The sequence below is a fragment of the Schistocerca nitens genome, chromosome 6 (genome assembly GCF_023898315.1).
Source record: "Schistocerca nitens isolate TAMUIC-IGC-003100 chromosome 6, iqSchNite1.1, whole genome shotgun sequence".
NCBI classification, from domain to species: Eukaryota; Metazoa; Arthropoda; class Insecta; order Orthoptera; family Acrididae; genus Schistocerca; species Schistocerca nitens.
The window spans coordinates 723,660,614-723,688,419 of NC_064619.1; the positions used below are offsets into that span (position 1 = coordinate 723,660,614).

Consider the following 27,806-nt stretch of genomic DNA (forward strand, 5'->3'; position numbering starts at 1 on the left):
GATGCCGGGTGTTGACCCTGTGTGCCTCGGTCGTATGTAGTCCTGATTGTGGCGCTCACCTGCACGGCGCCAAACACGCATACGACCATCATTGGCACCAAGGCAGAAGCGACTCTCATCGCTGAAGACGACACGTCTCCATTCGTCCCTCCATTCACGCCTGTCGCGACACCACTGGAGGCGGGCTGCACGATGTTGGGGCGTGAGCGGAAGACGGCCTAACGGTGTGCGGGACCGTAGCCCAGCTTCATGGAGACGGTTGCGAATGGTCCTCGCCGATACCCCAGGAGCAACAGTGTCCCTAATTTGCTGGGAAGTGGCGGTGCGGTCCCCTACGGCACTGCGTAGGATCCTACGGTCTTGGCGTGCATCCGTGCGTCGCTGCGGTCCAGTCCCAGGTCGACGGGCACGTGCACCTTCCGCCGACCACTGGCGACAACATCGATGTACTGTGGAGACCTCACGCCCCACGTGTTGAGCAATTCGGCGGTACGTCCACCCGGCCTCCCGCATGCCCACTATACCCCCTCGCTCAAAGTCCGTCAACTGCACATACGGTTCACGTCCACGCTGTCGCGGCATGCTACCAGTGTTAAAGACTGCGATGGAGCTCCGTATGCCACGGCAAACTGGCTGACACTGACGGCGGCGGTGCACAAATGCTGCGCAGCTAGCGCCATTCGACGGCCAACACCGCGGTTCCTGGTGTGTCCGCTGTGCCGCGCGTGTGATCATTGCTTGTACAGCCCTCTCGCAGTGTCCGGAGCAAGTATGGTGGGTCTGGCACACCGGTGTCAATGTGTTTTTTTTCCATTTCCAGGAGTGTATTTACTGTTTCAATATATTCCTTTACTGTATGATTATATGATAGTGGAACAAACACTGGTAGCAGTTACTTCTGTAAAATATCTGGGAGTATGCGTACGGAACGATTTGAAGTGGAATGATCATATAAAATTAATTGTTGTTAAGACGGGTGCCAGGTTGAGATTCATTGGGAGAGTCCTTAGAAAATGTAGTCCATCAACAAAGGAGATGGCTTACAAAACACTCGTTCGACCTATACTTGAGTATTGCTCATCAGTGTGGGATCCGTACCAGGTCGGATTGACAGAGGGGATACAGAAGATCCAAAGAAGAGCGGTGTGTTCCACACACAGTTATTTGGAAAGCGTGATAGCGTTACGAAGATGTTTAGCAAACTCAAGTGGCAGACTCTGCAAGAGAGGCGCTCTGCATCGCGGTGTAGCTTGCTGTCCAGGTTTCGAGAGGGTGCGTTTCTGGATGACGTATCGAATATAGTGCTGCCCCCTACTTATACCTGCCGAGGAGATCACGAATGTAAAATTAGAGAGATTCGAGCGCGCACGGAGGCTTTCCGGCAATCGTCCTTCCCGCGAATCATACACGACTGGAACTGGAAAGGGAGGTAATGACAGTGGCACGTAAAGTGCCCTCCGCCACACACCGTTAGGTGGCTTGCGGAGTATAAATGTAGATGTAGATGTAGTACCAACGTGCAGATGACATTAGTTGCACTGAGAAATTGTTAATAATGATTTCAATTTCAATTCATCAGTAAATGATAATTACAAATTTTGCTTACTGCTAGTGCTTATTGATGGGTGGGATGGGCCGTGGAAGAACGGCGTACATGCTCCGTGTCAGCCCATATCAGATGCAACTGACGCCATGAGCCAGTGGATGACATAGAGACCTTTCCTCATCACGTGGACATCTGGGACTGGTAGCTGAGTTAATATGCTTCTTGTATGTATTCATGTTTAGTCACAACACCCAATACACAGGACAAGTTCTTCCGGGGTTTCGGGAGATGACTGAACGAAAATTACAAGACACACAGAAAAATCATCCAGGTGCGAGAAGAAGTCGCGGTCTAAGGGTTTCGTAGAAACTTAGTTATGTTTGCAGATAATTCATCCACCCCAACAGCCGAGAATCTCGACTACTTTGGTGTTTGCTATCGATATATATACTGGCAACATACGTGTTTCAGGAATTCTTACTTGTACTGTAAAAACCTTGCTACGGCAAAATTTCGTGATTCTAGAACAACGGTCAGTATCCTATACATTTTGATGAGTGAGTTTACGAGTGTCAAAAGGTGTGGCGTAAATGGCCGTATCCTTCGACAGCCTCGACTAGGAAGCTTATATGGTTTACATCGCCAAGCGACTGTAGACGGTAGAATTTAACATAAATTTCGACCTTATACGTTTATCCGTTCCTGAGAAATTGTTTTCGCGTGATATAAAAAAATGTGTGACTAGGGCCCCCCGTCGGGTAGACCGTTCGCTGGGTGAAAGTCTTTCGATTTGACGCGACTTGCGCATCGATGGGGATGAAATGATGATGATTAGGACAGCACAACACCCAGTCCCTGGGAGGAGAAAATTTCCGACCCAGCCGGGAATCGATCCCGGGCCGTTAGGATTGACATTCCGTCGCACTGACCACTCAGCTACCGGGGCGGACCGCGTGATATCATCACAGAGTAACAATTTTTGCATATTTTCCTAACTTATACTGCGAAACCGTGCTTCTTGTCAGTTTCACGAATCTAGGTTAACGGAAAATACCCTATAGGTTTTGATAAGGGAATCTGAAGTATCAAACATGTGACATATGGCTGTATCTTTCTAGTTCGACAACTTACAAGCCCATATTTTTTACGCTGCTAAGGGACTGCAGACCTCTCAGTAGTTGACAGAAATCTGAACCTCTAACGTCTACCCATTCCTGAGAAAAATGAATCTTAAAACACACAGACACATACACACACACACACACACACACACACACACACACACACACACACACACACACACATACATACACACACACAAGGACAACAAAAGGATACTATAACAGTTTCTTTTCTACAGACTGAAGTTCGGAAACATAAAAATGGCACATATACGTGGACAGAGTATCCAAGTTTCGAGTGGTAATGTGCACCATGGCGTAGTTGGACCATGGGGCAGTAGTTCTGCAGAACGTGTAGACAAGCCCTCCGCTCGGTACTGTAGCGTCGAATTATTTCCCGCTTGTAGATAGGCAACCCAGTGAACAGATTTCTGAAGCTGCTGCTGCAGCACCTACCCAGACAGTTCATATCAGCGACTTCAGTGAATTGCACGCACGTATTGACGATCGCTGCGTCACAAACAGTGCTCGTACTGAGCACTGGCAATGCGAATTAGAAATTGGAGAGGTGCTCTATTTACTGATTCGTGTCTATTTTCTGTATGTTTTGTAGTTTTTCTACATTCGCCTTCTGAAACAACAGTACTAGATATGAATATCACGAACGCATACAAATTATAAGAATGTATGTATGTGTTCCACATCTCCTCGTAAACCACTGGACTGATTTCAACAAAACATGGCACACATATCACATACTGTCTGGAAGAAATCGCTGTAGGAGTAACGACCATCCACATATCAAAAGTGTTGGGAGTGAAAAGCAGCGTAATCCATCACGACGCGAGAATACCCGTACTTTAGTCTTCCAGTATTTGATAAAGACAGCACTTAGAATCTTGAAACAAACATTACACATAATTTCAAAACTTTACGAAACGCCTTCTCGCTGACGATCCCCACAAAATGACGAAAGGAAAAAAACATTGCTGCTTACTGGGTTTTCGCTGTTTGTGCAGCAAAACTGTAGGAAAACATGAAGCACGCCATTTTCGTTTATTACTTCTTTGCTACAAACTGTATTTGTGTCACATTTTGCAGACAGCATCCACATATACCGTGAATGTATTAACTAAAATATGTCCTTGTACGGTTTATAGTTCAGAAGATATGACGTCAAATACCGAGGTTCGTGGAAAACTGTTGCATCATACAAAATGTTTTATTTAATACTTCTTCACTGCTGACTATTCACAACACACTTCACAGACATTAGGCACATATACCACTGGATATACGCAATTATTTAGTGCAGAAGATACGACATCATGAACATTGAGCCAAGTGAAATGAAACTGCAGGGAAAAATTCGCTTCACATAGAGGTGAAGTATGTGAACAAATACGCGTGAAAAACTTAAAACAGGTGTGAAATATATTTAATATTTGCGTATGCGGGCAAAGCCACAGGTAGGAACCTCATCATAAATCTCAGGAACGATGTCAATCAAATTTGGTTCACATATTAATTACAGTCTGCAAAGAAATACGGCAGGAATAAGAACCACCAGCCTCCTATTGGGTGAGTATGATAACATGGAAAGAGAAGGGAGGATGAGGAGATCGACAGACAGCGTGGGGAAAGGAGGAGATAGTCACAGGTATGAGGAGAAGGAGATGGACAGAGAGGGAAGAGGAAGAGATAGACACAGAAAGGAAATGCGAGAAGATAAACAGCGAGAGTTGGGGGGGAGGAAGAGATGGATAGTGAGAGGGGGGAGGAAAAGTCGGACATTGAGAGGGGACAGGAGAAGATCGATATAGACAGGAGGAAGGAGAAGATGGGCAGAGAGAGGGGGAGGAGGAGATTGAATTTGTTGGGCAGGAGGAGATAGATAGAGAGAGGGGCAGGAAGAGATGGACAACGAGTTGGGTGCTAGAGGAGGTGGGCAGAGAGAGAGAGAGAGGCTGATGTAGGTAGACAGGCAGACAGGGTAGGAGGGTAAGGACCAGCAGATGATTGTAGTAAATACATAAGCAGGAAATGCTGGGTTCTAAGCTAGTTTTGTATAAATGCGTAATTCCATCATCGATGATGATTATGGGGAACATGATACCTAAGTTCCTATTTCATTTCATTCCTCCTCCATATTCACGGGATGACCTTCTCGGTTGCAGGTAGTTGGCTATGGAGAAACTGAGTATCTTCCAAGTTTTAAAAATAAATGATATGTTTAAGTTCTCCCAAATTCTTTCCATCTTATTACAAAGACACCACTACAAGTGCTTATACCGGTTCTAACTGCCTGGCACTTTCCTCTTACATCTATCTTTACCATTTTCCATTTTCGTTTTCTTTTGTATTTCTATCCCTATGTTTACTTTTTCCTGTGCTTTCCTTTCCTTTTCTTTTCCCTTTCCTTTTTCCTCCTTCTTCCTTTTTCTGACTTTGTCCTTTTAATTTTTTTTGTTCCTTTGTGTTTTTCCTCTTCTTTTTATCTTTTTGCTTTCCATTTTGCATTTACCTTTGCCTTTTTCTTTCGATTTTTCTCTTCATTTACTTTCCTTCTGTCTGTCCTTTTCTTTCTGTTCCTTTGCTTTTCTTTCTTGTTCTTCTTTTTTCCTTCATTCTCCTTCATTTTCATTTTTATAATAGCACAAATAAGATAGTTAATGTAGTATACATTGCTCACACTAGTTACTGACCCACATTGCTGTTGGAAAATACGTATTTAACTTATATTCGGAAATTCGCAGTGTCTGTTCAGATTGAAAAAAGTGGTATAAGGGACTAGCCTGGACTTCTTAAACATCAAAATCAAAAAGTGAATAATGTTTTAGGAAATAAAAACTTAAAACGTAGTCTCCCATGTTTTAATGGAATAGGCCGAGTGAGGCCACATTCCTCGCTAGCCTTAAGCCAGAAGTAACTCTCATAATCGCTGCCGTAATGAGTGTGTTGGACTCAGCACCCGAGCATTTGTCTGCTACTTAGATCTAATGCGCGTGGAGCCACCTGATAACCACATTAAGTAAAACCATCCGCTTTTCATAATTTGTTTCGCCTTCAGTGGGTTTTATTTTAGATTTAATATTTCGTGACTGAAGCGAATATCCTTAGAAGCGTCAGTTTTAGTGAGAAAAGATTTTGTTGCATTTTTCCTGACCCAAGGACTATTCCTGACCTAAGGACAACTTGACGAATGGATGGCTTTAGTAGGGCTTAACAGAACAGTAATTGTGATCTGAAGTTTTCCCGGTGTATTTCCAATTTGAACAGTTCTCGGGTATCCGACCGGGTAGCGTCGTAATTTCTCCACAATATTTCGGCACAAGTACACGCTGCCATCTTCAGGTGGTTCCTGACGAATGATGTGCTGTTCCTCTCGGCGCCCCAAATATAGTAGCCGTTACCCTCTCCACCGTTCCTCTCCTGGTGTCTTTGGTGCGGCCGGCGCGGCGGCTACTGAAGGTGGTGGGGGGAGCGGCGCCTCGGTCTGAACTGGGGTCTGCAGTCTCCCTCTTGCCGCCGTCGGGGGCGGTCCTCGATCTCTGGGACCGCATCATTCTTTCCAGGCTGAGAGCAGGTTTCCAGGCCTGACTAAGTTGAAGGCCGCTGTCTCTATCAATTAGATCGTCCTGTAGTTGGATTTCGATGGCCTCTTTAGTAACGCAGTCCCAGAAGTAGGAGGATTGACGCCTGGTGAAAGATGACCTATGCTTTCGAAAACCAGGTGTTTATCAAAATCCCTGTCAGTGCGGAAAATCATACATTGGAGATATAGTCCGCACTGTAGAAGAGAGGTGCCGCGAACACAAGCGCCATACTGAATTACGCCAGGCCACTAAATCAGCCGTGGCTGACCATTGTATAAAGACTGGCCATACTGTGGACTATGAAAAAACAAAAATACTCTGTCAATCCTCCTACTTCTGGGACTGCGTTACCAAAGAGGCCATCGAAATCCGACTACAGGATCTAATTAATAAAGGCAGTGGCCTTCAACTTAGTCAGGCTTTGAAACCTGCTCTCAGCCTGGAGAGAAAGATGCAGTCCCAGAGACCGCCCCCGACGGCGGCAGCAGGGAGACTGCAGACCCCAGTTGAGACCCAGGCGCCGCTTCCCCCACCACCTCCAGTAGCCGCCGCGCCAGCCGCACCGAAGACACCAGGAGAGGAACGGTGGAGGTGGTAACGGCTAGTATATATGGGGCGCCGAGAGGAACGGCACAGCATTCTCAGGACTGAAGATCACGACAACAACGGAGATCGTGTGATGAATACTCCAGTGATTTATTTAACATGCGGCAGGGACTTTCATTTACTGTTTAATTATGTAACTTACACTATATAATTCACAATGTCTATCGAATATAGAAGGGTGGCCGAAGGGCCTAACTACGACAAGAAAATTAATAAGCAAATAATCTTTTAGGAAACTGTTAAGAACTACGGTGTTTTAGTGGAGCAGGAGGAGTGCGGCCACACGCCTTTCTGCCAACCGGAAGCCCGCAGTAACTCGTATAATCGCTGCCGTAATGTAGCCGCGATGGTGCGGCGTAATCCGACGGTGCGCCGCGCAGATGTGTATCTGAGGCGGGCCGCAAGACTGATTGCAGCGCCGGGCGCGTGGGCGCGAAGAAGCGCCCGCCCTAGCTGATGGGCGGCGCGCACGCGACGCCGGCAAGGGCCAAGGGCGGCACAGCGAAAGGGCGAAAAGGGCGAGCGCGGGGTGGGGGCGAGGGCGATGCCGCGATACGGCGCGGGGCTGTAGCCAGGCGAGGCCGCGCCACAGTCAGAGGCGTCACTGGGTGCCGGCGGCTGATTAATTGACCCGGCCGACTCGCACCCTGCCCCGCCTCCGGTGCACACTTTTGTTTTGCGGCACCCGTACAAGGCAGCTGCTAGATTACAAGGGGCGGCCTGTAATTAACTGCGTGTGTTCTAAGAGTCCACTCTGTCGCCAGGAATAACCGAATTATTCGCAGCGGAGATTAACGAGAGAACCCAGTGGGTGGTGACAATACTCTTCCCTGACGCCACTTGTTTCCGCGCCAGGTCTGCAATCTAAACGTGTACCGCGGACATCGCAGTGCCCCTGAACGTAGTCATCGAAATCTGCATTTACGTACCGAAGCCACATTACAGTGTGCGGTGGAAGATTTTTTGTGCGCTATTCTCATTCTCCCCTTTCCTGTTTCAGTCACGAATTATCCGCTTGAATACCGATTCTTAATGAGCCTTCGTATGACCTCGAATCTCTTTAATTTTACCTCCATTATAATTTGGCGAGATATAAGCAGGAATAGCTAAAACACTGATTGACTCTTCTAGGAACTTACGATGCCAGAATTCTAACAGTAAGCCGTGATGCACAGTAACCCTTTTTTAGCGGTCCCCACTGTAGTTAAATGAACATCTCCTGCCGGCCGGTATGGCCGAGCGGTTCTAGGCGCTTCAGTCTGGAACCACCCGACTGCTACGGTCGCAGGTTCGAATCCTGCCTCGGGCATGGATGTGTGTGATGTCCTTAGATTAGTTAGGCTTAAGTAGTTCTAAGTTCTAGGGGACTGATGACCTCAGATCTTAAGTCCCATAGTGCTCAGAGCCATTTGAACCATTTAGACATCTCCTTGCCTCTATAGCACTTGCTAAATGAGCCAGTGGGGAGACATGTAGCTCTTCTTTCAATCTTCTCTATTTACTTTATCCCATTTAGTTCAAGTGCTGATCGAGCGAGGGTTTTGTAAGATGTTTCCTTCATGTGTGGACTATTCTTTCTCAGGATTCTTGCAGCGAATGACAGTCTGCCATCTTCATCACCTGCGATTAATTTTTTATGTGGTCGTTTCATTCTACATCGCGTATTACAAGACCTATCCGTCCTCGCGCGGGTAGCACTAAATACCTCGTGTCCGACGACTTGACTGGCGTAGCAATAATAAATTGTATACACAAACCTTCTTCGCCAGTCATTCTGTCTATTAGTGAGGACTATTTCAAAATCCCTACAGTACTTTCTGTGATTAGCCTTCGTATACAGACAGATAAATGCAGCAGGGGCCTTTGATTCATCACAGTTCGTTAAACGTTCATGATATGTGAGTCATCCGCTTTTCATTCATTTATTTCGCCTTCAGCGAGGTTTGTATTAGAGTCAATATTTCATTAGTGAAGTCAATATCCTCAGAACCATACATTTTTGTGAGACATAATATTGTTCCTTTTTCCTGAGCCAAGGCTATATACGTGATCTTAAACTTTTCGGGCGAATCAGCTGTCTGTACCATTCTCGGCTATACAGCCGGGTGCAGTCGTCTTCGTAATTCGGTATTTCGACAGCGTACCTAGCCGTCATCGTCACAGAAGACACACTCAGGTTAAGCAACCAACAAAATTTGCGGTTGCAGAACACTGCATGGCCAACAGGGAACTCACTGTAGTTTGAAGAAACAGAAGCGCTAAGACAGATCACGTCGTTTTATTTTATGTGTTGTGAAGGAGGCTATTGAAATACTAAAAACTTTGGTTCCAGCAGTCTGCCAACTAAAATGACAATGTCAGCCGAGAGCCACTTCCGCGCCCGGAGGGAGCTAAAGAAGCGCTTAGGGACTGCCGTTCGTGCCCGACATTCGACGGTGCTGGGCCCTCAACACTTCACAGGACGCGTCGTGCGAACAGGTTACGTTGGTGGGGAGTCGGAGAGCAAACACAGTATAAAGTATATACTGAATATGCTCATTCTACAGGTAACACCTGAAGAAAATGGGTACGCAGCTAGACCTTGTGGCTAGCGTTGCTGCCCCTGGATCACGGCGTCCTGGATTCGATTTCCGGCCGGGTCTGGGGTTTTCTCCACCCGGGGACAGGCTGTTTATGTTGTCCTCATCACTTTATCATCATTCGGTAATGTAGCGAGACTGGAGAGTGAAAAGATTGCACTTATGTACGTGCGCCGATAACCACGCAGTGGAGCGCCCCACACACCAAATATCATCATTATAATCATCATGAAGAAGATGGCAAGGTACCCTGTCGAAATGTCCTGTTACGGAAACGGCTGTACTGGGCTCGATATCTGTGAACAGTACATACTTTTGTGATATGCTCTGATCACCTGTCAACGATTAAGAGAATATTTTCTTTCTAGATGAAAGATAGGTCGATGTTGGTAGTGCGCTAAGGGAAGATGGGCAGTGGGAAAGAGGTAGGGTTAGAGTTTCATGGCTTGTCGACGATGCGGTCGTTACAGATGGAGCATAAGCTCGGATTGTGGAAGAGTGGGAAAGGAATTCAACCATGTCCTTTGTAAGAAATCTTCCCGAAACCGACAGTAAGCGAAGAACCTAGAAGGGATGGCTGGACGTAAATTTGAACTGTTACCCTCCCGAACGTGAGTGCATTGTCCTACTGCTGTATCAACTCGACCGGCAGTAGGGAGGGAGGATTAGTGTCCCAGTGTGTATCTGGAGGAGGAATGGCAGAGGGGGTGATGTAGGTGTCTCTTTAGAACAGTGTCATTCGAGATATAAACAGCGAGATGGGTGCAGGTGCCATCTTGGTAGAGGAGCAGTATTGGTTTTGGGATGCGACATGGAGGACCTCGAAACAAACTACCCGACTGTAGTTTGAAGTCGATTCGTTAGGCACGCTGGCACAGTGCAGTCAACAGCTCATTGCCCGTAAAAGACAAGGAACCAAAAGACACAAATGTCACAAACGTTCGCCACCACTTATCCGTAAGAGTATAAGCGGCGGAAGAGATGGAAACGTACAAACATCAGAGCGAAAGATTATGTGTCGCCATGTAATTTTCATGTGTGGCATAGGTGAAGAGGAGACACGCTCTTAAAGCACTGTCTTATCTGAGACACATGACTTAGGGGATATTCTGACGTGGAACAACACGACATCAACATACAACTTGCAGCTTCATTGTTACACACTCAAGGGTTCCTTAAGAAGCTCCGGTGGTATCAAAGTATATTTTAGCAAGCCCATTTTGTACCAAGGCTAAAATAAAGGACTGTAAGGAAATGAAACAGTACTTTAGGCTGTGTTGACGTTCCTATATGTAAAACTAGCCAATAGTACAGCAACAAATATGATTTCATTAAAATAAAGGACTGTAAGGAAATGAAACAGTACTTTAGGCTGTGTTGACGTTCCTATATGTAGAAACTAGCCAATAGTACAGCAACAAATATGATTTCATTGATTGGCGCCTCTGAAGACATCGCTTGCATAGACTCTATTATTCTACAAGCTTATTCATACATATTAGAAATATCTTCTAGTTTTTTCAGTTACCTACAATCTGGATACAAAGAGAACGACTCTTTTCCAGTGGAATACTATCTAATTTAGGTTTCCCAGTACATGTCCTGGCACCAGTACACACTACATAAGAAGCGGGAAATACAGCGCCTTTTATGTGTACATTTGGAATACGTACATGGTCTTCATCGTTGTAGAAACGAAGGCTGAGGAACTATCAAGCTCTCCAAAATAAAGAAGTCTACGTGTGCAAAAGTCATTCTATTTCTATTTTGTATATAACTGAATATTTAGCACACAAAATCTTGTATTACAATTACAATTTGCAGAAGCGAATAACAAACCAATTTAGAGTTCAGCCAACAGCAGTCAGAAATTAATAAGAATGTTGTTCTAAATACATGCATCTAAGCTCTTAGAAATAAAACCATTATAGAAAACTGCCAAACAGATTAAAGAAGGCCAGCATTTAACCATGGTACTTAATATCGAGTTATAAATAAAGTAGTACATTAATCTCCTAAGTAAGGGCGACTAATAAAATTCTCACTTTTAAAAGTTGAGTGAACTGAAAATAGTCTCCAGTTAATCAAAACAGACCACAAACCTAAACTTCAACGATTCTCAGTAATGAGCACACTTTTATTAACGGAAATAAAGATATATTCATAAATAAGTTCAGATTTTGCATGAAATCTGATACTGATACAGCTTGGTATAAAGCAGAAACCTAGAAGCAACACTTTAATAATATTTCCTCTTCAATCTAATTCCATGAGACACGTAAATACCCGTAGTCCCAATGCATAAAATAGCTAGTCTCTAATTAGGGGACTGTTTACTTTTTACAAGGATCGTGTTCATGTTACATTTACGTGTGAAAGATGTCGCAACTCTGTGATATAAAATATGCGTAACTTTTTGGACTACGAAATGAGATAGCCCCCATCTTTGGAGATGACTGATAAACTTGCTCTCTAAATAAACAGAAGAATTGACTGTAATGATAATAGTCTGTTTAAAGGAATCGAAATATGCCCAACACTGTGTTTACTTAATGTTGATTAGTTTGTGAAATCACTATGGACATTCTATTATATTATCTTCTACAGTACAGTTAATAACGGAGGGATGTGAATAAATATGGTGATATCCTAGACACAAACATTAAATGTCACCGGAAACACAGTGCTTGCTGATGGCATGCTCGAGGCAACCATATATATTTTGCACACTACCACCTTCAATTAACTATATCTTGATCATTTCACTGAATTACACAGATGCAATTCTATTAGCATTCTTTTAGTGTACAAAAATTCTTATTGAGAATTCCATCAGGTATAAGCCTCATCATTTAATCAGCACTTTTCCACTATTATAGTAAATTATGTTAACTTGCTGTCAAAATATTTTATTATTTCTAATATATACCTTCAAAAGTATCATTAAATATAATAAATAAATTTCAGTTTCTTTAATTAGTACAATATGAGCATTTGAACTATCAATACATTACAAGAATAAATACATATTTTAAATATTCAGGACGTATTGACTATAAAACAACATTAGACTTCCTTCACTTCTTGTATATGCTAAGTGCTACACGCTTATAGGCAATTTTTTTAAGAAGCATGATTATACGCAGATCGTTATTAATTACTACCACGAAATCTCTACAAATGTGTAAATTCGTTAACTTCACCGCTTGATGAACAATGTTCACATCAAGGTGCCACAAGATTGTTCATTACAGTTAAAAAAATCACATTATCCCTCTCTCTTTCGAACTGCCCCATATTAATATCGAGGATTATTAAAATTCTATTTGTCTCCGTGTGCTTCAGTAGATAATTTGCAACTTCTTATCGCCAATAATTTAAAACATTCAATAAGTTTCTCTATAGAAACAAATTTCATAAATGTCGAACGAACGGAACAGTACCAAAAATAACGAAATTTAGACCTAAGTGTATGTATTTTAATATATAATATATTAATGTAATATAGTATATTGTAGTTCTCATGTACGTTGTTTCGTGAAGCGTACGTTACAAAATTTTCTTACACTGCATCAGTGATATGGTATTAGTCCGTTTTTATCTGTAGGCAATGTCATATTACGAGTACGACAGCTGTATGTGGCGTTACTTTACCCTTAATTTATTCTCCACTGGCTGTCTGCGTCACGTACGAACGATTCGAGTGTCACGCGCGAGATACCAGAGTGAAGTTGCTGTCTGTTACGTGCCTGTCCGCAACCTAGCATGTGCATTGTCATCAATGAGTTCAGACCGACCATACGACAGACTGGCTGTCCCTAGGTTTGGCTATGGGTCTGTTTAGAATTTTAAGAAGGCGAAAACAACTCTAACTTCATTTAGGTTGACCCATACTTTTGAATGACATATTGTTGTAACACTACCCTTGTTTCCTACGCAAGATCAAAGTACTTCAGTTTTTATGATTCATTTTCAAGCAAGATCTCAAGCGTGAAATCGATATAACTCGAAATATACCGGGACTATACCGACTGCGTCCTCCTGTACCTTGTAAAAATGTATGGGAGCGGCAGGCTCTGGGTACTTGTTCTTTTCTTTAAAGTACTTCAGTTTTTATGATTCATTTTCAAGCAAGATCTCAAGCGTGAAATCGATATAACTCGAAATATACCGGGACTATACCGACTGCGTACTGTACCTTGTAAAAATGTATGGGAGCGGCAGGCTCTGGGTACTTGTTCTTTTCTTCCATACCAGTTCGGGCGACTGTTGTGTAGGTTGCTTCAACAAAGCTGTGGCAAATTCTTACATCCATATGAGAGAGCACTCCGCCTCACTGGCAAGATATCAACAAGATCTTCCGCAGTCCGCACAGCCTAATGTAGGTACAAAGATCACTGCTATTCGACGACCATCTCGAATCCTGTTTCAAGTTTAGCGAAATTAAACTGTACATTCTGCTTTTGACAGATCTGCTCTATCATTATAGAGTACCTCGGTTCGACTCCTGTTTCGAGTTTACCGAAATCTAACTGAACAGTCTACTATTGACAGTACTGCCCTATCACCATGATTTACCTCGGTACTTCCCCTCCAACAGTCAATTCAGCTCAACATTCTAACACTCCCCTCTCCGCCCCCTTACGCTAAACACACACACACATATATATATATAAAACAACTACATATTTTTACACTCTGCCTTGCAGACGTAGAGCTATTTTCCGACATCTAAGCTCACCTTCTATTCAGAAGAATCAATAGAAATTAAGAAGCTTAACAAACTATATTTCTAAATTTTTGATATGTGTTTTTTCTGGTTCCACTTGAAATGTTAGTTAGTTTGCATAAACCAATAAATAAATATTCCTCGTCACTCTAATTTCCCATCCACTTGATGTTGACATTGCATCACCTTGAATTTCGTACCGAAATCTTATGATCCCTCTGTGATTAACTCATTTTATACCGTTTTCAGTACGTTAAACAGTTACTACTGAAACTTCTGTTATGGTAATTAGGTTAGGGACACAGGCCTCTGTGACTCTGTTCTGTCTATTTATGTGCTGTGTTTTATGCGTGCGTGCGTGTGTGTGTGTGTGTGTGTGTGTGTGTGTGTGTGTGTGTGTGTGTGCGCGCGCTCTCTGAGACAGAGAAAAAATTTAGTGACGATGGCACAGAATGCGAAATGGAAAAGACACTTTGTGTGGTACGTCAAAGACTAGTGCTCCACTACTCACTGATATCCAGTCAGCTAGGCGCAGGAAATTATGTGCCTTATATTCTTCCGCAGCAATAATCCAGGTCGGAATCTTGGCCTCTATAGCTGAACTTCGTCACACGGCGTGTGAAAACAGCTGTGCTGGAGTGACTCCAAGACAGCCGGGCAGTGGCAACAGAACAAGACCCCAGGACCGGCGTTCCGATGACGCAGGTCGGCGTAGATGGACGCGGTCGCTGTGGTGCAAAGTCACGGTGCTCGGTTCGGTTTCTCAGCCGATCGGAGAGGAGCGCACAGCGCGTCGCGTCGTCGGCAGGCGGGCGGCGACTGTGTGGTCCGTGTTTGTGGGCACTGTGTCACCTCGCGGGCCAGACCCGAATAGCGGTGAGGCGCGCGCCGGCGGGGCAGCCAAGTGGGGGCGGGGCGGGGGCGGGAGGGGCGGCGGGGGAGACGCCGACGTCGACGGCGGAGCAGCTGTCGCAGGGGGGCGAGCCGCGGGTCACCACAGCAACGACGCGACGCCCGAGGACAACGCTCACTCCGCGCACCTACCAGCGCCCAGGCAGGAGACATTTGGTGGAGGGGGGTGGAAGGGAGGGGGGGCAGCAAGTGGTAGAGGAAGAGCAGTCCGGCTCACATCTCCGACTCACGGGTGGGTGGCATTTAACGTACAGTAGCTACTGAATGAAGGCTGCAACTGATCCGTACGTGTTAAGCAAATAAAACATACCGCGCTGTACCGTATTAAATAGTTCTAAATACTGAAAGAAACACCCTAATTAAAATATGTTGAGGTGTTGAAATACTGTAAGACCGATTAAGAGCCCAATTTTGCGCGCTAACTGTTTCATTATAGTCGCTCAGAGACTGGGACAACCGGTTTCGTATCATGCAGGCACATCCTCAGGTATTTAAGGTCTAATGTCTCCTGTTTTCTAAATGATTTAATGGATGGCCCAAGGTGCAATGAGGAGCACTACGGACGCAACAGCCAATGCTGCTATTGTGGGGTGGAACGGAACACTCTGAGAGATAAGGATTTACGGCAACTAGAAGTATCAAAATGAAATTTCTAAATCTGTTAAAGGCTGCACTAGGGAAGACGAAATTAGAAACGAAGTAATAAGGGAAGAATTGAGGATCCGACATTTACCAAAAAGGCATTCCAGTGCAAAGAAAAATGGAGACACATGTACACGGTGATTAGAAAGTCAGTATAAATTTGAAAACTTAATAAACCACGGAATAATGTAGATAGAGAGGTAAAAGTTGACACACATGCTTGAAATGACATGGGGTTTTATTAGAACAAAAAAAAAAAGTTCACAAAATGTCAGACAGATGGCGCTGGACAGCAAAACTGCTACCGTGACGGGCGAGAGGTACACCGATATGTTACAGAATCGCATCGTCCCCAGCTTGGCTGATAAACACTTGCTGGAACGTACGATGTTTATGCAGGATGGCGCTCCACCCCATATTGCTAGACGCGTGAAAGATTTCTTGCGCGCGTCGTTTGGTGATGATCGTGTACTCAGCCGCCACTTTCGTCATGCTTGGCCTCCCAGGTCCCCAGACCTCGGTGCGTGCGATTATTGGCTTTGGGGTTACCTCAAGTCGCAAGTGTATCGTAATCGACCGACATCTCTAGGGATGCTGAAAGACAACATCCGTCGCCAATGCCTCACCATAACTCCGGACATGCTTTACAGTGCTGTTCACAACATTATTCCTCGACTACAGCTATTGTTGAAGAATGATGGTGGACATATTGAGCATTTCCCGTAAAGAACATCATCTTTGCTTTGTCTTACTTTGTTATGCTAATTATTGCTATTCTGATCAGATGAAGTGCCATCTGCCGGACATTTTTTGAACGTTTGTATTTTTTTGGTTCTAATAAAACCCCATGTCATTCCAAGCATGTGTGTCAATTTGTACCTTTGTATCTACATTACTCCGTGATTTATTCAGTTTTCAAATTTATACTAACTTTTTGATCACCCGGTACTTCGCGTGCCGGCATAAAGACTTCCTAAACTTATGAATGATGGGGCAAGAAAAGTGTGGGAGGTCTGAGGAATGGATGGTCAGACGGATGCAGACCCTAGATTTAGCCATGGAGTTGCAAACAAGAAGATGTTTTCAGTTGTTGTATTCAGAATTTCAAGACTATACATAGCGTGAAAGACAGTAATAATGGTGGCCGCTGTGGTCGAGCGGTTCTAGGCGCTTCAGTCCGGAAACGCGCTGCTGGTACGGTCGCGGGTTCGAATCCTCCCTTGGGCGTAGATGTGTGTGATTTCCTTAAGTTAGTTAGGTTTAAGTAGTTCTAACTCTAGGGGATGATGATCTCAGATGTCAAGTCCCATAGTTCTTAGAGCCATTTGAACCATTTTTTGAACAGTATTAATTTGTAAACATTTTGTTAACATTTGTGAGAAAGCTGCACTATAAACATGGTGTCTCCGTAACAGCTTGCAAAAATGTAACAGGATATAGAGAATGCTCCACTGAACAATTTGAGGCAGAGAATCTCGGGTCGGAGAAGCCAGCTTAAGGAGATATCGAAGTAAACTTGTGTACGGCTTTGTCTAGCATTACTGTTTCCCAGTTTATTTACAACTAGCATATGCGTTCAAGTTTGCAAGTGTTCTGCTGTTTATTTACATGCACATTCTTTATTTCCTCCAAGGAAACAATGAGGACGAGCCCGATTACCAGGAAGTCATGATGCAGGTTTTGTTTACGGTACTTGTTCATAAGATGTCTCTGACGTATCGTCTTTACATTGTCCCATGACCACTTTATCAGTGAACGACAGACCCATTCATTACTCAGTGTTATTCAGAGACGCACAGTACAATACGATGGGGCAGTACTGGTAGAGTATTTACTGGCTGCTGGATTGGAAGGCTACCTGACCTGGAACCTCTTGATTATTTCCTATGGGGGTATCTAAAGTCACTTGTGTGTGAGACACCAGTGTATACGGAGATGGAATTAGTTGCCAGTATTGTAGCTGCCTTTGATGTGATTCGAAACATACCAGGAATCTTTGTCAGGGTGCGCCAGAATCTTCTTCAATGATGTCATGCTTGCGTTGAGATTTCAGCACATTTTGTAAGACACAGTACAATTGGTATGTTGATTGTATCAATAACAGTATTTGCAGTTAACTACTGTCGTTCAGTGTAGCATTCTCATTTCCTGTTAAATTTTTGCACGCTCTTACGGAAGTACCTCGTAGTTCAAAATCATAATCTGCTCTTGAGTAAGTGGAAGAACAGTCATTCAACGACTAGAAGCTTATGTCAACTTATGTGCAGTGGTGGTACCCAGCAAAAGATATGTGGCTCGATGCAAGATAATGTGGGAAATGTTAACCGAATAGAAGAAGCCATTTAATGCTATGGTGTGACAACCACAAAATTACAATGAAGGGACGGTGACAGGAGAATGTGAGTCCACCTCTAAAAGTCTGTCATCTACATTGACCATGACTATGTTCATCAACAAATAAACTTTGCAAAGTTCAGCTCTCGACGTACCGTGAGTATTCAAAATAAATTGTTGTGAGTTTTAATGACTGTTTTATCCATCATAATAAACTTATATCTGTAGTGAATTATTAAAAAATAAATAAAATAAGTACGTGTTTTATGTAGTCGTGTATGTCATCGACAGAAAATTAGTATGGACTATAGTAGGAAGAAAATTGCGATTGTCGCTCTCAGTTTAAGCACTGTATATTGAAGAGTATTGTACCAAGAGGACAGTGTACTTAAGAACACATCATATTTCCTGGTCAATGTTTTGATCTAGAGATCGATTTTAGAATCATATGGAGCGATGCACACTAGAAACTGTGATAAAAAAATTTCCGAAATTATCTACAGTTTTTGTTTTTGTGAGACCTGAGGCTGTGTTTGTTACAGGTCTTGTAAATACTACGAGTTCTAACCCGTATGAAACGTGTAATATATTAAGTGTATTTTGAGTATATTGTCCATTCTTTAGTTTTGCAGTTTTATGGTGAGTAACATTCTTGTAAAATTAGTTACGTAAAATGTGGACGCTTAAGCCATACTTCGTAAGTCGTGCAGCGTCTTGTACCTGGAAAAGGAAGGAGATATTCTATCAAGGAATATGTGAAATTTGCAAACGAACAGAGTTTCTTTAGTGTCTTAACAATTTGCTCTGTCCCGAAAATGTTAACCGCAATAGCTAGTATCTCAAAATGTTTTCAACTTGTAACTACTTTCTCATAACACTACTTCTTAATTTGATTACACTCACTGGCTATTGGTATGCAGTAGAGCAATAATGTAACCCAGAGGCTATTAAGTACAGCACTGACAAGGTTTTATAGAAAGTAACACTTCCACATTTGAAAAGAATATTTTTTTCTAGGTAGATGACCATATTGTGCCTTGGAACACTTATTCACATTTGGAAGACGCTACTTTTCAGGCGTAATTTTAATATTCTACCAAGACAGCAGCAAACGTAAAGTGAACGGTAAAATTCAAAAGTGGGATAAGAAAATATACTAAAATTTTGCTACGGGGCTGGCTAGAGACGAAAGTTCCAATGTACATTAAACAGACTCCTCTATTCATGTATTCTTGAAAGAAAAGTCTCACTGAGTCGATAACTATATGAATTGTCGAAAGTCGATATTCCTGCCACATGGGTCTGCTTCAGAGCAATGGACACTTCACTGAAAATTGTGAAAGTTCCATATGTTACAAAGAGGGCGTTTTTCATTCTTTATTAATTGCAGTTAACTGGTAATACCTGTAAATTAATGGACGGGACACCGTTACGCGCAATGCAGTAGTCAATCCTTTTTGCTGGTGCTCTCCATACTGCTGGTCTATTCGATACTACCCCTTCGCCTTTTGCGATTCTTTCAGAGGCCTGCACGTTTCTGAACTCTTTTCTGAAACTTGCTCTCAAATTTTGCGGCATAGTGTTTAGTACACTGTGGTTCACAGCTGGAATACCCTTTAGACACATTTCAATCCTCTCTTCGTACGTCCTGTTTTTTCTTTCTTTCTTTTTTTTTTTTTACATTCTTGCTAACGTAATGCTCATAGGTCAACCTTCACAAACAAGACATTACGCTACACCGTTGTATAAGGTTTTCGCTGTGACCACGGGTCCACTTCCTCGTGAGGAAGTGGTGCAACTGAAACTTTCTGTCACTTGTAGCCCACAGTAAATTCACGCACTTTCTGGATGTGCCCTGTCGCAGAAATCCGCTAGTGTGTGTCCACCTGAGGAGGGACAAATCGCCGATTCTCAGAATAACAGGTAACAGCTTGAGTGTCGTGTCTTCACCAACGCACAGGCCGGCCAGGGGGTTTTCCGAAATCCGTCGGAAATATCCGTGGTCCGCCGCTATAATCCTCTCGTGTGTGGTGAGCTGTCGATATGAAACGGTGGGTTTCCGACTAGCCTAAGATGAATACCCCTTAGTGGGAAACGTGTTTAAAGAGTAAAAGCCAACGACCGAGCTACGAAATATCGCCGATTCATCGCAAGCGATTCGTCGGAATGTTTGGGAATCACGAGCAATCATTGGCAGATTGCTGTGATCTGAGATTTGTCCACAAAAGTGCGATCTACAGACAGATCGCGTGACCTGGCGATGGATCGCTGCGAGCCCTTTAATAGCAGAGCACGGGCAGTGTCTTTCTGGCACGAAAGTTCTTCTTTCTTCTGTTGACAGCCAATAGGGGCAGAGCCGTTCCCATAAGCATGCTGCGTCACTTTTCCCTCCGAATAGGTTGTGCACCCTTGTGGGAGCCCTATGTCCGTGAATCATGTAAACGTGATGTACCACAGCAGAGTGAAGTAGAGAAGTTCTATATTCAGTTTGTGTTTGTGTGTGAAAAGAAGGTATATATTTCTCTCGATATTTTTCGGTAAGATACAAAAATAATTAGAGTACTCAAAGCTATATTTATGGCCAAACATTACGTTTCAAGGCGACTGTGAATAACCTGAGGAAAAAAAATGTCAGGAAAAGAATCCGACAACGAATTCATCAATTCGCATTTACTGCCATTTTCACTTCACCATAAAACATGTAGAAAACGTTGAATTTTTAAATGTGTACACTTACTTGCTTAATCCCACACTAGTAACATCTGGTTTTAAACGCTCATTACTTAACACCCGTCTTTTAGGCGATTGTGAACTTACGTTAGTAAGACCCGTCAATTCGGCGGGTGTGATTACATAGCAAAACTCTCCCAGTATACACTTGTTCATCAACTGTTGCTGATAAAGAAAGGTAACTGCTGACAATACGATTGAAAGCACGTTTTATTCATCCAACAGTCTCACATACGGAGGTGTATACCAGCAAGTTTCGAAAGACTACTTCAACAAAAAGTAGTTTTTCAACAAATAAGAAGTTACGTCTTCCACTTTCATCAAACAAATTAATACAATTCTTATGCTTATTATGCTCTTTAATTTAACATCACATTACTCCTACTACAGAGAGTGCATTACTAGGATGCTTGCAGCACCAACGACAATTTATTATATCCTTCCATCAGCCTTATTAGTTGCATGTACAGTCTCAATAATTTTTTTCGCATCAAAAGACTACAAAAGAAACAAAATGGTAAACTGAAAAACTTATCTTCAAACTGTGCCTATTTGTAATTCGAAGAATATGCAAGACGGGTAGAAACGACAAACAAGAAATATGAAAGAAAGGAACGTGAATCAAAAGAATTCTTTATAGCAGGCAATACAGTCTTCTGTAGCGTGCTCACCGCAAACCGCAGTCGTGCATTTGCTGCGACACTGGACAGTCATTCGTTTCTTTTGATAGTGGCATGTTTTCCGAGGCATCTTCTGAGTAACGCTGCCAGATGAATGCTTGGAAAGATTGTGGTCCATTTGAGGCTGTTCGTTTTTATTTTCAACGAGACCATTCTCTATAGGTAGCCTCAATTCCTTAGAAATAGTCAGCCTGTGTCTCAGGCAGTCTTGCACAAGCAGAGAATTCAAAGTTGTGGCAAACTCAAAATGAGACATTGGTTTTTTGGGGAATACTTGAATTTGTTAATTCCCTATCAAATTTGATCCATAGTTTACGTAGGACTTCATCAGCGTGATATTGGCCCTATTGTTAACGAAACATAATGCCTGTCTATTTGTTTTTCCCCTGCAACTCATTCATCTCCACATTTTAACCAGGGTGTCTACTCCGCGTTTGGTTGCATTGTATGTCATTATTATCTCTGGTTTTTTAGACGGTCGGTTGACTGAGTCGTCCGCGTGCATCGTAGAAACAAGTACAACCAGCTTATCTGGTTCTGGTTTGTAGAATTCAGCTGTGATTTGACCGTGATACAAGAAAAACGAACGTTGTCGTTTTAGGTTTCTATAATTCCCGTTCACAAAATTGTCGGGCAACTACCTTTAATGTTTTTATTCTTCCCACCATTGCCAGCTTTCCATCGAGTAGTTTGGTAGCGAATGGGACACTGAATAACCAATTATCGATCGTTATGTTACGATTAGTCCCCTGAACAGTCGCAGTCAGTTTGTCAACATAATGATCTGCTGCAGGCGTTCCAGTTGGGACAGAACCTCTTCCAGCGTAGGGCTCTGCGCAATCGTATATAATGTGCTGCTGTCGCACATCACAACGATTTTCAGCCCATCTTTCCCGGTTTAATTAGAATAAACATTTTGAAACCACAACTCCCTCTCAAAGGTACAAGCTGCTCATCGACAGATAGGAGCTGGGTTTGTAATTTTCTCTGCAGTGTTATAAAAATTCTTCCCTCATTGCGGTGACTGGTGCGATTTTCTTTGCTCAACTCCCTCTGCGCGATGTGACTTATCTTTGAATCGTAGACATACCAGGGGAAATCAAAAGCGAACCAGTGGCATGGCGGCGAGGAACAATGTGCCAAAGTATTTGTTATGAAATAACACATCATCATTCGAATGGTTATTTCTTAAAGAAGCTGACAGAATCGGTAACCCAAACAAAGCTTGCAACTCTTCCAAGGTCGAATTTTTCAAACTGCAGGATTTTTCATTTATACTCGTATAGTTCACACTGCCTCTATTTATGCATTCGAATTAAGGACAGTTTTGTCCATGATGAAACGTGAAAAGTACAGAGAAAAACATGCCTTTGGATCATGGGTGTAGTTGAAACTTCCTGGCAGATTAAAACTGTGTGCCGGACCGAGACTCGAACTCGGGACCTTTGCCTTTCGCGGGCAAGTGCTCTACCAACTGAGCTACCCAAGCACGACTCACGCTCCGTCCTCACAGCTTTACTTCTGCCAGTACCTCGTCTCCTACCTTCCAAACTTTACAGAAACTCTCCTGCGAACCTTGCAGAACTAGCACTTCTGAAAGAAAGGATATTGCGGAGACATGGCTTAGCCACAGCCTGGGGGATGTTTCCAGAATGAGAGTTTCACTCTGCAGCGGAGTGTGCGCTGATATGAAACTTCCTGGCAGATTAAAACTGTGTGCCGGACCGAGACTTGAACTCGGGACCTTTGCCTTTCGCGGGCAAGTGCTCTACCAACTGAGCTACCGAAGCACGACTCACGCTCCGTCCTCACAGCTTTACTTCTGCCAGTACCTCGTCTCCTACCTTCCAAACTTTACAGAAGCTCTCCTGCGAACCTTGCAGATTTAGCACTCCACTGCAGAATGAAAATCTCATTCTGGAAACATCCCCCAGGCTGTGGCTAAGCCATGTCTCCGCAATATCCTTTCTTTCAGGAGTGCTAGTTCTGCAAGGTTCGCAGGAGAGCTTCTGTAAAGTTTGGAAGGTAGGAGACGAGGTACTGGCAGAAGTAAAGCTGTGAGGACGGGGCGTGAGTCGTGCTTCGGTAGCTCAGTTGGTAGAGCACTTGCTCGCGAAAGGCAAAGGTCCCGAGTTCGAGTCTCGCTCCGGCACACAGTTTTAATTTGCCAGGAAGTTTCATATCACCGCACACTCCGCTGCAGAGTGAAAATCTCATTATTGGTGTAGTTGTTAATGGGTGCTGGGCCAGAGTTTATGTGAACAATGTTCCTGACAGCAGCCCTGATCGAACAAGTCGTTGTCGTCAATTTGTATCCATTTTTCCCAAACACCTCTTATTCCTCACAAGTGAAGATTAGATCTGATGAGACGGAATCAGATTTCTCTGGTACTATTTGTGCTTAACCTGAACTTCTTGGCCGATATCACTTAGGATATCTGACTGATCCAAAGAGGTTGACGGTCGGGGTTCTTCCAGTCTGCTCCTTTTCTTGGACTCTGTGTCTTTGGTTTTTTGTGAAGAGAGTTTTCGTTTCTCTGTATAGGGTGAAGCGTAGAGTGCATGAATGGAATTTACTACTACCTGCGTTGAACTGATGTTTTCGTCTTCATCAAGAAATCGATCGTCATCTTCAGTTTCACATGAAGCATCACCATCAGTACTGTCCTCTTCCTGATCACTGAGTTCTGCCAATATCTGAGCGAGTCTGTCAACATTGACAGGATCAATTCGTCGGTCACGATTGTCGTCCTCCATTTCCAATGTTTTTTGGCTGAAAACGAAAACAAAATGTCAGCGATTCTATCCGTATTGGGGTGGGAAATCAATGTACCGTTTGTGGAAATGCAAAGCTTCTGGGTTTTTAGAGGAACGTAGATCGGAAGGCATTATTTTACGAGGAATATGTACTATATTTAAAATTTCTTGGATAAATGCTCGAAAAGATATCGACTAACAGTGCCAAAAGATGCAAAGTGATCTGAGTTTATTTGCTCAGTGATTGTTCCCCTGATCTGGCAAAGACGGAACTAAGACATGAGAACAGGAAAATATAATACTTTTTCCGACCAAATCCCAGTTACTACGCTGAACATGTACAGAGAAAGCTGTAATACCGGGTAGAATGTAAACAATATTTGCGAGATCATGTAGGATGGTGAAGAAACGCTTACGTTTACTTGTTGCTAACACCAGACAAAATGACGGGTACAAAGTTACGTCCAATAGTAACATCCCCCTATTTGATGGGTAGACTGTCACGTACCGTTCAGCTGGGACTCTCGAGGAAGAAGCAACAAACCAACGAGCACCTCTGCCAGTCACAGGCTGAGTAGGGGAAGGACGACAAGGAGGGGGAGCGCCCGGTACCTTCAAAACGTCACACCTCACTGACAATGTGAACGTAGCCGACATTTTGACTGGTGTTACTAGTGGCGGCTAAGAAAGAATGAATACGTTGCTTAAATCACATAATAAACCAAAATTCAGAACGATTTCGCTAAACACATAATAAAGAAAACGTTACTACAGTAATGTACACTATTTCGTTGAATTCATTGTAATTCACAACACCTACAAAGAATACATTATCCACCGACGACCGAGAGTCAAGCTTCATTTACAGCAGAGTGAATGAAACGAACACGGCGAACAACTATTCACAGAACTTTTCGTTGTCAACGCGTTTCTCACATGACAACCTAAATTTGGTGACTCAAAACATTACTTCCTGACTTTAGATAAGAATTTTAATCTGTACTGTACCAACGATTATTAACGAAACAACAATCACACGACATGTAAAAACGAAATTTGTAACTGCACTGCGGATATCTTGGTAGGGAATGCGCAGCAATTTGTCTTAGATGGAGAGCATAAATTATAACGAACTGTATAGGTAAAACAATATGCTCAGTGATGTGCTCTGCCAATAACAAGGCAAATATGAACACATAAGGTGAATAAATATGGAGAGCCGTAGGACCCTTAGGTGTACCTTGTGCTCCAGATGTGCATTAGTGAGCTAGCAGACGAGATTAATAGCAACTTTAGACTTAGTCGCAGATGATTCAGGTATGTATAACGAAGAACTGGTGGAAAAATGTTGCACAGATATTCATTCAAATGGCACAAACATTTCAAAGAAGTGAAAATATAGGTAGCTTGTTTTATAAGTTGTGAATCATAAAACGGTTCAGTTCAATGCAGAAAAGTAATATCCGATGGCTACAGCATCAGTGAGGCACAGCAGCAATAGGTCAACTTAGGCGAATATCTGGATGTAACGGTTTATAAGGATGTGAAATGGATGGATCACATCGGATCCGTCGTAGGTTAAGCAGGTGATAGACATCAACTCATACTGCGAAAACAGTCTGTCTACAAATGAAACTGCCCACAACAATCATGTGAACCATTCTAGAATGTTGTTCAGACAGGTCTAATAGATAATACTGAACTTGTTCAAAAAAGGCCAGCAAAATGGTTACACGCTTGTTTGATTCAGGAAAGAGCGTCATGGAAGAGCTAAGGGTACCTAATTTAGCAGACAAAAAAAAAGACAAACGAAAGTCGACTTGTCAACTACGAAGACCAGCATTAAGTAACTAGCAGGGTGCACCTGTGTATGCAAATAGTCATCGTCTCCACTCTTCATACGCGGGTGTAAAGTGTAGCACAATGAGAAGAACATTCCGTCATGAGCTTCAAAGTTATTTTCAGATGGGGGGACGAGCACTGAAGGATGCGGACGCTGTGGGTGTTACGTTACTACACTGAAGCGCCAAAGAAACTGATAAAAGCATGAGTATTAAAATACAGAGATATGTAAACAGACAGAATACTTCGCTGCGGTCGGCATCCCCTATATAAGTCAGATGTGTGTAGAAGTGGTTAGGTCGGTTACTTCAGCTACAATGAGAAGTTATCAAGATTTAAGTGAGTGTGAACGTGGTTTTATAGTCGGCGCACGAGCGATGGGACACAGGATCTCCGAGGTTGCGAGGAAGTGGGGATTTTCCCGTGCGACGATTTCACGTGTTTACCATGAATATCAGCAATCCGGTAAAACATGAAATCTCTGACATCGCTACGGCCGGAAAAAGATCCTGCAAGAACGGGACCAACGACGACTGAAGAGAATCGTTGAACGTGACAGAAGAGCAACCCTTTCTCAAATTGCAGCAGATTTCAGCGCTCAGCCAGCAACAACAAGTGTCAGCGTGCGAACCATTCAACGGGACGTCATCGATATGGGCTTTCTGAGCCAAAGACCCACTTGTGTACCCTTGATGACTGTGCGACACAAAGCTTTAAGGCTGGCCTGGGCCCGTCAACACTGACATTGGGCTGTTGGTGGCTGGAAACATATTCGCTGGCTGGATTGTATCGAGCGGGTAGACGTGTAAGAGTGTGGAGACAACCTCATGAATCCATGGACCCTGCATGTCAGCAGGGGACTGTTCAAGCTGGTAGTGGATCTGTAATGGTATAGGGCATGTGCAGTTGGAGTGGTATGGGACGCCTGATACTGCGACGGACTTGGGCGATTCCAGCAGGACAATGCGACACCTCATATTGCTACACAGTTGCTGAACCAACACTCTTCTGAGTTTAAACACTTACACTGACCTCCAAACTCCCCAGACATGAACGTTATTGAGCCTATCTGGGATGCACTGCAACATGCTGCTCCACCCCATCGTACTCTTACGGACTTAACGTACAGCCTTGCAGGATTTGTGGCGTCAAATCCTTCAATCGAATCCATGCCAAGTCATGTGGCGGCACTTGTGCGTGCTCGCGGGCTCGCTACACTATATTAGGCACGTGCGCCAGTTTCTTGGACTCTTCAGTTTATTCAGTAGGTGCTAAACTCGGTACATAGGTTGCATTCGGTACAGTGGTAGTTAACGTCGCTGTGCGAAACTGTAATATTCAGATAGGATTATTTTGTACGTCTAGAGCGATGTTGGTGATGAGGCTAGCAATCTGGTGTACGAAACGAAATATGCGGGGTTCTTTGCACTAGTCTTGAAGACTAGTTTTGTATTTAATCCATTCCAGTTATTGCGCCGTCTTTCCTCCGTTCCTGTCTGGCAGAAGCTATAAATTGAGTTATTTTCCCCCCCATATTTGCCTGGTCGATCAGGACTTACATCTAATGCACTCACATGGTTATCACTTTTTATGCCTGGAACAAATAGGGGTAGCAGGAAATTTAGTATGACTGTCAAATAAAATCACATGTCTGGATGAAATATTCTCTGGGTGTCAGAGAGTCTTGGCGATGAGTCGTCGCAACGTTTCGACAAGTTTCGTACTGGTCATC

The 27,806-nt window shown here is 43.5% G+C and overlaps 1 protein-coding gene across 3 annotated transcripts in view; it reads right to left on the reverse strand.

Moving 5' to 3' along the window:
• Window positions 1-27,806, reverse strand: part of LOC126262714 (inactive dipeptidyl peptidase 10) — a 1,533,490-nt gene that overhangs the window by 1,467,265 nt on the left and 38,419 nt on the right. The window contains exon 1 of one of the 3 annotated variants that reach the window (XM_049959498.1): window positions 14,689-15,008. The exons of the other annotated variants lie outside the window; for them this stretch is intronic. The gene's annotated coding sequence lies outside the window, so the exon portion shown is untranslated. Of the gene's footprint in view, window positions 1-14,688; window positions 15,009-27,806 lie in introns of those variants that run through there. 3 annotated transcript variants of the gene reach the window in all.